The sequence below is a fragment of the Delphinapterus leucas genome, chromosome 11, assembly GCF_059928025.1.
Source record: "Delphinapterus leucas isolate spDelLeu-1000000601 "Yukka" chromosome 11, BTC_Dleu_Yukka2, whole genome shotgun sequence".
NCBI lineage: Eukaryota > Metazoa > Chordata > Mammalia > Artiodactyla > Monodontidae > Delphinapterus > Delphinapterus leucas.
Genome location: NC_143139.1, coordinates 27,995,491 through 28,011,155, shown reverse-complemented (window position 1 = coordinate 28,011,155; position 15,665 = coordinate 27,995,491).

Sequence of the window (15,665 nt, the reverse complement as noted above, 5' to 3'; positions counted from 1 at the left end):
TCATGATGACCACTGCCCCTTGTGACTAGCAGTAACCTTCACAAGACTAGCAGAAACCTTCTGCAAAGCATATGTGCTTGATTGCAAGTATTCCCCCTTCACTAAAATCTCATATATACTGACATTCCCCCCCTGCCTCCTCGGAGCAGTTTCTCAGAGATATCTGGGATGCTGTCTCCCGGGCTGCAGTCCTCATTTTGCCCCAAATAAAACTTAACTCACAACTCTAACTTTGTGCATTTTTTTAACTTGATAATACCGACGAGTATAATTGCTAGATCGCATAGTAAAAAATATGTTTAGTTTTGTAAAAAACTGCCAAACTCTATTCCAAAGTGGAATTACCATTTTTCATTCCCAGCAGCAATGAACAAGAATTTGTTTTCCTACATCCTTGTCAGTATTTAATTTTGTTAATGTTTTGGATTTTAGACATTTTTTAACAGGTGTGTAGTGAGAAAACTTTTTTTTAAAAGGGGACAAAATGAACAAATGGAAATACTAGAAATAGAAAAAACCCGATATCTGAAATAAGAAAATTAGACCAACTAAGGTAATGGTGGAGTAGTTTGATTGGAATTATCCTCCCACAGAATAGAATTATAAAATATGGGCAAAATATACAAAACTAAACCACTATTTGAAGGCAATGAAAAATGAACAAAATCAGGCAAAATCTGTAAAAACATTGTGATGATTAATTTTATGTGTCAGCTTGGGATTCCCAGATAGCTGGTAAAACATTATTTCTGGGGGTGTCTGTAAAGGTGTTTCTTGAAGAGATTAGCATTTGTTGGTTTTTTTTTTTTAATTTTTTTTGGAGTAAATTGATTTACAATGTTGTGTTAGTTTCAGGTGTACAGAAAAGTGAATCAGTTATACATATACATATATCCACTCTTTTTTAGATTCTTTTCCCATATAGGTTATTACAGAGTATTGAGTAGAGTTCCCTGTGCTATATGGTAGGTCCTTATTAGTTATCTATTTTACGTACAGTCGTGTGTATATGTCAACCCCAATCTCCCAATTTATGGGATTAGTATCTGAATTTGTAGATGAGTAAAGAAGATCACCCTCACCAATGAAGGGTGGACAACATTCAGTATGCTAAAAGCATTAAGGAACAAAAAGGTGAAGAAAGGACTAATTTGTTCTTGTTGCTTGACCTGGGACATCAACTTCTGCACTAGGACATGGATGCTCCTACTTCTTAGATTCAGATTCAGACAGGTTTTCAGGCATCAGACTAGGACTGAATTACACCACCAACATTCCTGGTTCTCCAATTTGCAGATGGCAGATTGTGGGACTCCTCAGCCTCCATAATTGTGTAAGTCAATTCATATATCTATCTATACCTTTATCTATATCTTTGTCCTTCTGGTTGTTTCTCTGGAGAACCCTAATACATGCATCTATCTTTGAAAGTCAGGAATTGTGCTTGGGGAGATTTAAGAGTGTGCAGCTTTTTACTTTAGGTCACCCATCAATTTACTCACACTAAGAGGTGGCAGAAAAGTCATAGCTTTACTTACTTGTGGTTCATTAGGAAAGAGCTCAGGGCTGGCAGAGAAGTCAAGAATTAAGGTGAAGGAGTCCCATTGCACGTGAAAATGTCTACAAGATAAACTATTTACTGGACCATAAAACAAGTCTCAACAAATTTCCCAAGATTGAAACCATACAAGAATGCTCTCTGAAATAAAGAAATTAAATTAAAAACCAATAAGATAGATAGGCAAACCACAAATATTGGGAATACACTTTTAAATAAAGCATGTATCAAAGAATAAGTCACAAGTGAAACCAGAAAATGCTTCAAACAAAATGATAAGGAGAATACAAAATATTAAAATTTATAAAATTCAGTTAAAGCATTATTTAGAGGAAAACTTATAGCTTTAAATGTTTACATTAGAAACGAAGACAAGCTTAGATTTAATGATCTAAGATTCCATTTTAAAAGCTACCAAAAAAGGAGCAAATTAAATACTTAGAAGTAATAAAAAGCAGAAATCAATGAAATGTCCACAAATGAAGAATTCTTTTTTAAGAATTTAAAGAAAGCTTTAAAGTTTTTTTAATAATTATAATAATAAAATTAATTGCTCTGAAATAAAAGAAGCAGATTCCTAATATCATGAAAAAGAGTAAGTATCCATCCCACAGCTATCAAAATAATAATAATAATATATTACAAATGCCAAAAAATACAGCAACTTAGATAAACTGGATAAATTCCTTTCAAAACACTGCTTAGCAAAACTGATAAATATATGTTACCCTAGAGTTTTCAAGGAAATTGTATTTATTTTCAAACCCTCCACACAAAGAAACTATGAGGCATATACAGCCTTATTAGTAAATTCTATCAAATATTTTAAAAGGAAATAATAAAAAATTTATACACACAATCAGAAAATAGAGAAATAATACACATTCTCAATTCATTATGTGATGCCAGTGAGGTTCTGACACCAATCCCTGGCAAAGACATTACATGAAAAGAAAATTATGGACTTAGCAATGTTAGCAATGTGTAAAATCGATAGTACAGCATAACCATGTAGGGCCAAATCTCAAAGGAGGGGGGGATTTTTACATGAGTATAGAAACGTATTGATTGGAACTGGCAATTAAGAACTAAGTAACATGAAGATATCTTAGTATGTAGAAACTTAATATAAACATCTAAGACCATAAAATACAAGGTTCTTAGCATTTTCTTCACTTGCTAAACACTTAGCATAGTTCTGAACATATAGAAGGGGCTCAGTAAATGTCTATGCTTCAGTGAACTGGTTAAAAGTTTATTTCTTGTCAGTTATAAAGACTTTCATGTTTCAAATGCCAACCATCTGACATCAATGATCAGTAAAGTCACCTATGGTCTCCTTTGAATTTACCAATGATAGAAATATTACTGTAGGAAAGAAAAATTGATTATTATATCTTTAAAAAATCAAATATAGGGGCTTCCCTGGTGGTGCAGTGGTTGAGAGTCCGCCTGCTGATGCAGGGGACACGGGTTCATGTCCCGGTCCAGGAAGATCCCACATGCCACGGAGTGGCTAGGCCCGTGAGCCATGGTACTGAGCCTGTGCAGCCGGAGCCTGTGCTCTGCAACGGGAGAGGCCACAACAGTGAGAGGCCCGTGTACCACAAAAAAAAAAAAAAAAAAAATCAAATATAAATTTTTGATAAGATGAATTTAATACATATGTACTTTAACTGTAATATCAAACGAATCCTTTTAATAGAGAAAAGAGAGCTTGTGTTAAAAAAATTTTTTAAGAGGGTTATTTAAAATTTTTCCATTACTAAAATAGTTAAAGTACATTTAAAAATTTTAATATTTGAGAAAACTTTAGTTTTGTCACCATTCTAACAAAACCATAGATGGTTTATTGATGCACTTCCTTCCAGAGATTTAAAATTAATAATTATTTACATAATGGTTACTAACTGTACATAGAAGTGTTTCATATTTTAAAAACATTTATTGTAAATGCAAAAAAAATTATTTAAAAGCCTTTACAATAAAATGTTTAATTTAGAGAAGTATATGCATTTAGAAAGAGATCTACTAACTTGCTCATTGGTGCATTTGAACATGGTGCACTTTGAAATAGAACATTTATATAAGAGCATGCTATAAGTAAATAACCAAATACTTAAACTATTTTAAAATATAATAGGTGTTTTAGATTGATCAAAGTTTTAATCCAGCCAGAGAGCGTCTTTTTTTTTCTATCTTTAATTTCAGTTAACATCATAGACTGATTTTGTTACCTGCTGAGCTACCAAATTAGTATTTGAACAGCCTTCAGATATCATTAAATTTAGTTTAAAATATTTAATACTTCACTATAAAAAAAAGAGTCTGTACACGTTTACTTTTGACAATCAAGAAGTCCATCTGCTCTCTAGAATTTGAAAACTTGAATGATCACTACTAGAAAAATGACTTCAAATATAGGCCTTGTGGTACACAGAATTCCAAGATGGCTTTCAAATTTCCCCACCCCTGGTGTACACACTCTTTCTCCCAGTAATTGAATCAAACAGTAGTATAAGTACTGGTGTGAAGTCATTTTGCAGGTATAATTAAGGTCTGAAATCAGTTGACCTTAAGATACAGAGATTATCTGTGTGGACTGATCTAATTAAATGAGCAGTGTTTTCTCCAGCTGGTCACAGAAGGAGAAATCAGAGAGGCATGCTCAGACTGGCCTGGAAGAAAGCAAAGATTCATGCAGTGGACTGCTTATTAGCCCATATGTGGACTACATATGAGACTTGCTATGGGCAAAGAATTATGGGCAGGCTTCATCAGTTGAGAGAGGTTCCAGGCTGACAGCCAGCAAGAACACAGAGACCTCAAACAGATGACTACAGGTAACTGAATTCTGCCTACAGCCAGTTACTTGGAAGAGGATCTCAAGCATTTAATGAGAATATAGTACACCCAACACTGATGTCAGCTTTGTGAGACTCTGAACAGAGAACTGAATTAACCATAACCAGATTTCTGCCCTGGGTGAGCTAATAAATAGGTGGTTTGATAAAAATGATAAGTCTTATATACAAAAATTATAGCTTTTCTTGAACTTACCAAATTTTATTTAAATTTTGTTTCAATTATTTTATGAGATACACTTATCATGCTTCTTTCCTTCCCTTCATTCAATATCCATACATGTAAAGGCCCAGGCAAAGTGTTTAACACCCTTCAAGTGACCAGGAAATAACTGTTATAACAAAGTTTGCCTGGTGCTATGTTAGGTTTTCCAAGACAAATCTGACTAAAATTCAGTCTTCTCTTTACCTGTCACCACACAAGTACCAAATGTTTTGAACATCTATTTTATTTTTTATCTTTTATTTTTTTAAATTAAAGTATAGTTGCTGTACAATATCATATAAGTTAGAGGTGTACAATATAATGATTCACACTTTTAAAGGTTATATTACTTTTACTATTATTATAAAATATTGACTATATTCCCCATGTTGTACAATGTATCCTTGTATCATATTTTATACCTAATAGTTTGTACCTCTTACTCCCCTGCCCTATATTGCTCTTCCCCCTTTCCCTCTCCCCATTGCTAACCACCAGTTTATTCTCTATATCTGTGAATCTTCTTTTTTGATTTATTCACTGGTTTGCTGTATTTTTAGATTCCACATATAAGTGATATCGTACAGTATTTGTCTTTGTCTGACTTATTTCACTTAGCATAATGCCCTCCAAGTACATTCATGTTGCTGCAAATGGCAAAATTTAGTTCTTTTTCATGGCTGAGTAATATTCTTGTGTGTGTGTGTGTGTGTGTGTGTGTGTGTGTGTGTAATATATAGTGTATATATATTATATAATACATACATCTTCTTCATCCATTTATCCATTGATGGACACTTAGGTTGCTTCCATATCTTGGCAACTGTAAATAATGGTGCTACAAACATCAGGGTGTATGTATCTTTTCGAATTAGTGCTTTTGTTTTTTTCAGATATATACCCAAGAGTGGAATTGCTGAACATTTTTAATAGATGTACTACTGCCATTTCTATATGTGGCTCTCCTCAGATTCCTAAATAAAATTCTAGAATGCCATGTATCATCCACTTCAGTTTATTTTTGAAGAAATCTTGTTATTTCTTCCTAGCTTTAAAGTTATATAAGACTAGCAAAGATAATTTTAATGTCACTTCTAATTCTAGAGTCTGAGTGAAAATATATTTTTAAAAAATGATTTTATTTAAAAATTCATTTGGTGACCATATAATTGGAATGTTGTGAGTAAGTTGTACAATGGACTGATTTTTCTTTGAAAAATTCCCAGATGATTGCATAATTTTCTTTTAAATTTTTTCTTCCCTATATGATTGGCAGAGTAAAGAGAATTCAACATAACTGTTCATGTTGTTATGAAGTATAGAAGTTAGTTGAGAGTTAAGGATCTAGTTAGAAAGACCTGCATTAAATTCCCTGCTTCATATTTTCCTACCTGGTTACTTTTGACAAGTTACTTATCTTCACAAAACCTGTTTCTTTGTCTGTAAAATGGGCATAATACAAGTACGTATCTCCTCACATGGTGAAAAAAACTCCTGAGGCTTGGATAAGTATAGTGATTGACAATGTTAAATAACTAATATGTAGAAGAACTGGTACTAATACTCTGCTCTTACTTAAACTTACAGCACAGTGAAATGAGTGAGGGGGAGGTCAAGATGGCAGAATAGGAGGACCCAGAGTTCACCTCTCCCCACAAGTACATCAAGAATACATCTACAAATGGAACAATTTGCACAGAGTACCTGCTGAACACTAGAAGAGGACCTCGGACAACTAAAAGGACAAGAAAAGATCCCAGCATAACCAGGTAGGTTGAAACAGAGAAAAGATAGAAAAAGGAAAGAGGAAACAGGATGGGACCCGCACCCCTGTGGGGAGCTGAAGGAGAGGAGATGTTCCTGCACCCACAGAAGCCCTCTCACTGGTGGGAGATCAGTGAAGATAGAAGGGGAGCTTTGGAGACTATCGAAGGAAAGTGCAACAGCTGGTCTATGGCAGGCCAGACAGAGCCGACTTACGGATGGCCCGTGCCACACACCTACGAGTCCCAGCCTGAGATGGGGATGTCCTACAGTGCTGACAGGGTCTGAGCACTGTAATGTGGGGTTTATAGAGCAGACCTGGGGAGAGGACTGCTATTGGCTGCACAGAGACAGCCTGAGGGGATGGGAGTGATGAGCTCCACAACCAGGAATGCTCCTGGAAAAAGCCCGGACTGCCATAGAAGCGAGTCACCATGGTTGAGTGACGTGCGAAAGGTAGGGCTGCCATCATCTCTCTCCCCACACAGCAGTCCCTACCTCCGCAGGCATTAGGAGGGGCTCCCACCAAAGAGAGTGTACACGCCCCAGTCAGTGCTGCTTTCCCTCCTCCTGCCTGAGCAAGCATGCATGCCCCAGTCGGTCACCACCACTTGCCAGCTCCTGCCTCTGCAGTTACTAGAAGGGGCTCCCACCAAATACAAAAATAAACTGAAAATGGATTAAAGACCTAAACATAAGGCCAGATACTATAAAACTCTTAAAGGAAAACATAGGCAGAACACTCTGACATAAATCAGAGCAAGATCTTTTTCAATCCACCTCCTAGAGTAATGAAAATAATAACAAAAATAAACAAATGGGATCTGACTAAACTTAAAAGCTTTTGCACAGCAAAGGAAACCATAAACAAAACGAAAAGGCCACCTTCAGAATGGGAGAAAATATTTGCCAATGAGTCAAATGACAAGAGATTAACCTCCAAAATAAATAAACAGCTCAATATCAAAAAAATAAATAACCCAACCAAAAATTGGGTCTAATATCTAGGAATAAACCTACCTAAGGAGACAAAAGACCTGTACGCAGAAAATTATAAGACACTGATGAAAGAAATTAAAGATGATGCAAATAGATGGAGAGATATACCATGTTCTGGGATTGGAAGAATCAACATTTTGAAAATGACTCTACTACTCAAAGCAATCTACAGATTCAATGAAATCCCTATCAAACTACCACTGGCATTTTTCACAGAACTAGAACATAAAAGTTCACAATTTGTATGGAAACACAAAAGACCCCGAATAGCCAAAGCAATCTTGAGAATGAAAAATGGAGCTGGAGGAATCAGGCTCCCTGACTTCAGACTATACTACAAAGCTACAGTAATCAAGACAGTATGGTACTGGCACAAAAACAGAAATATAGATCAATGGAACAGGATAGAAAGCCCAGAGATAAACCCACACACATATGGTCACCTTATCTTTGATAAATGAGTCAGGAATGTACAGTGGAGAGAGGACAGCCTCTTCAATAAGTGGTGCTGGGAAAACTGGACAGGTACATGTAAAAGTATGAGATTAGATCACTCCCTAACACCATACACAAAAATAAGCTCAAAATGGATTAAAGACCTAAATGTAAGGCCAGAAACTATCAAACTCTTAGAGGAAAACATAGGCAGAACACTCTATGACATAAATCACAGCAAGATCCTTTTTGACCCTCCTCCTAGAGAAATGGAAATAAAAACAAAAATAAACAAATGGGACCTAATGAAACTTCAAAGCTTTTGCACAGCAAAGGAAACCATAAACAGGACCAAAAGACAACCCTCAGAATTGAAGAAAATATTTTCAAATGGAGCAACTGACAAAGGATTAATCTCCAAAATTTATAAGCAGCTCATGCAGCTCAATAACAAAAAAACAAGCACCCAATCCAAAAATGGGCAGAAGACCTAAATAGACATTTCTCCAAAGAAGAGATACAGACTGCCAACAAACACATGAAAGAATGCTCAACATCATTAATCATTAGAGAAATGCAAATCAAAACTACAGTGAGATATCATCTCACACCTGTCAGAATGGCCATTATCAAAAAATCTAGAAACAATAAATGCTGGAGAGGGTGTGGAGAAAAGGGAACACTATTGCACTGCTGGTGGGAATGTGAATTGGTACAGCCACTATGGAGAACAGTATGGAGGTTCCTCAAAAAACTAAAAATGGAACTACCATACGACCCAGCAATCCCACTACTGGGCATATACCGTGAGAAAACCATAATTCAAAAAGAATCATGTACCAAAATATTCATTACAGCTCTATTTACAATAGCCCAGAGATGGAAATAACCTAAGTGTCCATCATCAGAAGAATGGATAAAGAAGATATGGCACATATATACAATGGAATATTACTCAGCCATAAAAAGAAATGAAATTGAGCTATTTGAAAAAAAAAAAATTGAGCTATTTGTAATGAGGTGGATAGACCTAGAGTCTGTCATACAGAGTGAAGTAAGTCAGAAAGAGAAAGACAAATACCGTATGCTAACACATATATATGGTATTTAAGGGAAAAAATGTCATGAAGAGCCTAGGGGTAAGACAGGAATAAAGACACAGACCTACTAGAGAATGAACTTGAGGATATGGGGAGGGGGAAGGGTAAGCTGTGACAAAGCAAGAGAGAGACATGGACATGTATACACTACCAAATGTAAGGTAGATAGCTAGTGGGAAGCAGCTGCATAGCACAGGGAGATCTGCTCAGTGCTTAGTGACCATCTGGAGGGGTGGGAAAGGGAGAGTGGGAGGGAGGAAGGTGCAAGAGAGAAGAGATATGGAAACATATGTATATGTATAACTGATTCACTTTGTTATAAAGCAGAGACTAACACACCATTGTAAAGCAATTATACTCCAATAAAGATGTAGAAAAATAAATAAAATTGGGTCTATTAGAAGATCTAAATAGGCATTTCTCCAGAGAAGACATACAGGTGGCCAAGAGGCACATGAAAATATGCTCAACATCACTAATCATTACAGAAATGCAAATCAAAGCTGCAATGAGGTATCACCTCACAGTGATCAGAATGGCTATCATCAAAAATGTCTACAAACAATTAATACTGTGGCAGAGGGGACAAAAAGGAACCCTCCTACACTGTTGGTATGAATGTAAACTCTTACAGCCACTATGGAGAACAGTATGGAGGTTCTTTAAAAGAAACTAAAAATAGAACTACCATATGATCTAGCACTCCCACTCCTGGACATATATCTGGAGAAAACCATAATTTGAAAGATATACGCACCCCAGTGTTCATTGCAGCACTATTTACAATAACCAGGACATGGAAGCAACCTAAATGTCCATCAACAGAGGAATGGATAAAGAAGATGTGGTACATATATACAATGGAATATTACTCAGCCTTAAAAAGAATGAAATAATGCCATTTGCAGCAACATGGATGGACCTAGAGATTGTCATACTGAGTGAGGTAAGTCAGACAGATATCATATAATATCACTTATATGTGGAATCTAAAACAAAGGGTACAAATGAACTTATCTACAAAACAAAAATAGAGATACAGATGTAGAAAATAAACATATGGTTACCAGGGGGTAAGTGGGAGCATAAATTGGAAGATTGGGATTGACATATGCACAGGATATATAAAATAGATAACTAATAAGGACCTACTCTATAGCACAGGGAACTCTACTCAATACTCTGTAATAGCCTATATGGAAAAGAATCTAAAAAAGAGTGGATATATGTTTATGTATAACAAATTGACTTTGCTGTACACCTGAAACAAATACAACATTGTAAATCAACTATACTCCAATAAAAATTAAAAAAATTAAAAAAATAATAAAACAAATGAGCATCTAAAACATTTAAAGCACAGTGTCTTTTTTCCTGTTATAATAAATAATCCATTTTACTTTCATATTCACAGTAAATAATAATTGTTAATTAAAATAATTTTATTAATGCCTATTTATGTCATATAAACTCTAGGGTCATGATTGAAGTGTGTTAGCAGCTTTTATTATTCCTTCTATGGATAGGCAGTCATCTGACCACTTAAGAGAGCTATAGTAAAGTAGAGATGACTTTGCTTCTTGGTCCTAGGGTCAAGTGTATAGGTAAAGACAATGACAAAGAAATTACATCTATGTCTCTATTAGTGAAGAGATGTGGAGCTTTAAGCACTGTAGTGTTTCAGAAATGCAGCCCTCTCAGATAACTTCAATAATTGGGTTTTCAAAATGATGATACTACCCAAAGCAATCTGCAGATTTAATGCAATCCTTATCAAAATACCCATAACATTTTTTACAGAACCAGAACAATCCTAAAATTCATGTGGAACCACAAAAGACCCCAAATTGCCATAGCAAACTTGAGAAAAAGAACAAATCTGGAAGTATCACCCTCCCAGATTTCAGACTATAATACAAAGCTATAGTAGTCAAAACAGCACAGCACTGACACAAGAACAGACACAGAGATCAATGGAACAGAATAGAGAACCCAGAAATAAACCCATACATCTATGGTTGATTAATCTGTAACAAAGGAGGAAGAATATGCAATAGAGAGAAGACAGTGTCTTTAACAAGTGATGCTGGGAAAACTGGACAGCTACATATAAAACAATGAGGTTAGAGCATCACCTCACACCAGATACAAAAATAAACTCAAAATGAGTTAAGGATGTAAGTGTAAGACCTGAAACCATAAAATTCCTAAAAGAGAACATAGGCAGAACTCTCTTTGACATGAATAGTAGCAATATTTTTTTTGGATCTATCTCCTAAAGCAAAAGAAATAAAAGCAAAAATAAACAATTAAATTAAACTTAAAAGCTTTTGCATAGCAAAGGGAACTACCTAGCAAACAAAAAGACAACCTATGGAATGGAAATAAATATTTGCAAATAATATGACCAACAAAGGGTTAATAGCCAAAATATATAAACAGTTCAATATCAAAAGAAATAACGAACCAATCAAAAAATGGGGAAGACCTGAATAGACAGTTTTCCAAAGAAAACATACAGATGGCTAATAGGCACATGAAAAATGCTCAACATCACTAATTATTAGAGAAATGCAAATCAAAACCACAATGAAATATCACCTCACAACTGTCAGAATGGCTATCACCAAAAGCCTACAAATAACAAATGTTGGCAGGGATGTGGAGAAAGGGGAACCCTCATGCATTGTTGGTGGGAATGTAAATTGGTGCAGCCATTGCGGAAAACAGTATGGAGGTTCCTCAAAAAACTAAAAATAGAATGACCGTATGATCCAGCAATTCCACTCCTGGGTATATATCCAAAGAAAATGAAAACACTAATTAGAAAAGATACATGCACCCCAATGTTCATAGCAGCACTATTTACAATAGCCAATATAGAGAAGCAACACAAATGTCCATCAGCAGATGAATGGATAAAGCAGTTGTAGTATATGTACACTTATACTACATCTGCTTTATCTATAGCAGTAAGCCAGTCAGTAATATTGTATGGAATATTACTCAGCCATAAAAATAATAAAATTCTGCCACTTGCAGCAATGTTCATGGACCTAGAGAATATTATGTTTAATGAAATAAGTCAGAGAAAGACAAATACTGTTTGATATCACTTATATGCAGAATTTAAAAAAATACAAATAAATGTATATGCAAAACAAACAGACTCACAGATATAAAACAAACTAATGGTTACCAGAGGGGAGAGGTAAATGGGGAGGGGTAAATTACTATATAAAATAGATAAGCAGCAAGCGTATATTATGTGACACAGGGAATTATATAAATTATCTTATAATAAACTTTAATGGAGTTTAATCTGTAAATATACTAAATTTCTATGGTGTACACATGAAACAAACATAATATTGTAAATCAATTATAGTTCAATAAAAAATTTTGAATAACTAAATTGGGTTTTCAGAAAATAAATTAGTTTTAATAGAATGTATTTTATGTCCTTTAATTAGGAGAGATTGTCTAAAATTTAGAAAATGTCTGTGAATATTATACATGTTAAAAGTAGGAAAAAAACTACACAGAAATTTAAATAGGTACTAGATAAGATTTTAATATTGTTTGAATCAAAATTGCCACTGGAGATCCTTCTGAAATTGTTCCATGAAAAGAAACATTACCCAAGGAAAGAAAACAATTGATTAATCACTCACAATATTATAGGTATTTTACCTACATTAATTTAATATTCACAGCAACAACAAAAGCTTGTGTCATTTTCCTTAAGTTTTTAGATGTTCAGGAAATGTTACATACCTGATAAGTGTCAGAATGGGGTTTTCAATCCCATTCAATATGACTTCCAAGTCCATGCTCTTTACACTTCACCAAGTTTCCAAAATAACCATGCCCTTTCAGATACAAAATGATGCAACTCTGAGAATAAACTAAGCATACTGACAGATAAAGACTGTTTTCTGAGGAATGCTTTAAATAGAAGGACATCTAAGAAAAAAATTGAATTTCAATGAAACAATATATTCCACCCGAATTTTATTTCCAACTTTCAACTTTTGGTCTCAAACAGATATTTTAAGTACAAAACAAGGTGGTCTCTGACAGTCAAATTGTTACTGACCAGGGTTTTTGGCCTTCCTTAATCAATAGAAATTGATAAGAGGTCAGACAAGAAATTCAGGCAAGGGTTTAATGGGCCTCCTACTGCAGCAGGAGAGAGTGAGAACAAGTAAAATATTTCCTTGCTTGTTCCCTGAGTGCGGGGGCAAGCTGGTTCCTCATATGGGGTGAGGGTAGAGGTGGATCCAGGGGTTGGGCCAGAGGGGTGGCTTAGATGGTCTGCCCACCCCTTTGGTGGTGTTGGGTGCAGGAGGCATGTGCACTATGCTACTTTTGCTCCCAGTACCCTGTTTTTGCTCCCGGCTCTTCAGAAGTGACTGTTGGGTTTTTGGTCTTTTTGTATCTTGTTGTCCATAATTTGCCCCAACTGTGCATGTGTACAGTTATGTTTAGTCCCTTATAGTTTCTTTGTATTCTGTTGGAAATGTTTATCCAGGTGCAAGCACTGCAGCAAAGTGGTCCATGTCCCAGGTCCCAGCCTGTCTCAAAATGGCATAGGAAACACAATAAAGAATTAACATTTGAGTCAGCTACAGGCTATCATCTGTGTGCTATTTTAAAATAATGCAATGTTAATATAATCTGTAAATTTATATTACAGATAAGCACAGAGCCTTAGTGCTCTGTTGTCTGTGCTTAGTCATGCTGGCTCAGCACTTTGTCAAAAGAATGTTGCCTATAGCCTAAAAATATATGATAACCCATTTTCAAGGATCTGCCTCCCAGGCTTGACCTTTAAAGGTATAATGCATTCCTTCATATAGATACAAAAAATTCAGAACAGAGAATAACATTTGTCTTGTTGGAGGTTTACAGGAACATCTTGACTAGACTTATGTGGCCAACTACAAGAACAAAGGATTATCACATCCCCTCTGAGGTTTGGCCGGCACCAAGAAGTTTACAACAACCAGCAACATCCCCTCTCCTTTTAATATAAAAGAAGCCTGAATTCTAACTCTGGTAAGATGGTTCTTTGGGCCTCTAGTCCGTCATCTTCTCAGTCTGCTGGTTTTCCAAATAAAGTTGCTATTCCTTGCCCCAACACCTGATCTCTCACGAGCAGTATGAACTTGGACTCAGTAACACCCTCACACATGGTAAAAAATTATTCCTAACTTTTTTAGTTAACTCCTTTGGCTAACTACATTTAGAATCTAAATCATCCTGGCAGGCTCCTCAGGAGGTTCTGCAGGGTAGAATCAGGGGTTTATATTTTTGTGGTGATGGCAAGTTACATGCAGCACCTTCTCTGATTTTTTTGCTAAGACATCATAAAATCTGATGTATTCAGAGGGGTATAATTTTGAGATCTCAATCAATCACTTTTCTACGTATTGAAGCAGTTTCAGATATCCTTTGTGAAAAGAATCTTGTTTTTGCTTACATTACCAAGAAGGGAAGATGCCATGTGCAGATGAAATCCACCAGAAAACATGATCCAGGCTACACAGCCACCATATTGGAAAATCAACACTGCCCATGGTCATGTGGTTCCCACAATATAACAATGTTTCCTAAATCAGCAACATAAGATGTAAACAACCAGAAAGTAAGATCTTATGTCTGCTTTTTAAAGCCTAGCAAAAGTCTAGCTAAAAGACATAATATTTAGAATAAAATTTAGGAAAACTACAGTTCCAAAATAAGGTGATTATGAGCCCCATCTGGCAAGTTTTTAAAAGACCAATTCCTGGGCCTCACTCACCATCTATAAAATTAGAATATCTCTTTGATGGACCTGGGAAACTCTTCTATTTAATGTTACCCAGGTGAAACTGATGATCAGTCAGATTTGAGAGCAACCCTTTAAGAACCCTTCTCTAGATATAACAAATTCTAGCTTGTTAGTCTTTGTATTTGAAACACAATGGTCTAGCTCTTCAGAACATCCTCTTTTCTGTCCTGTCATGTCTTCAACTACAATGAAATTATCCCTCTAGAACAATCATATGAAATCTACTTCTACATTCAGAGTAAAACTGTAATAGGAAAGAACAAATCAGACTCCATATCTGTTACTTTTACTTTAAACTGTGTATTCTACTGCTTTTGCTACAAGTTAATCACTAAAGGGATGTTGCCTGTAGCTTAAAGTATACAAGATGGCCTATCTCCTAGAACACTGCTTCCCATGCCTGAGCTAAAATATCTTTGTTTAGCTCACAGGAAACAACCTGACTAGGCCCATCTGTGAATGGCTTCTTCAGGAAAGAAGAAATTAACATATCACCTCCAGAATAAAGCAGAAACCAGGAAGTATTTGCAACAACTTATCACCTTTTTTAACTTTACATCCTCGCCTCCCCCTCTTTGTTCTGTAAAAGAATCTCACACCCAAACTTGGGCAAAATGGTTCATTGGGACTCTAGTCCACAATCTTCTCAGCCTGCTGGCTTTCTGAATAAAGTCACTATTCCTTGCCTTAACAATTTTTCTCTTGATGTATTGGCCTGTCATGTTGTTGTGTGGTGAGCATTAGAACTTTGGACTTGGTAATGAAACTATCCATTATGCTACTTAACATCCATAATATGAAATCTTGAGACTTTTTAGAATATGATATCAAAAATAATTATCTTAAAAAAAATAATTATCTTTTTTGCTGATAAACTGACATGTTTCCACCTTTTGTATAATAA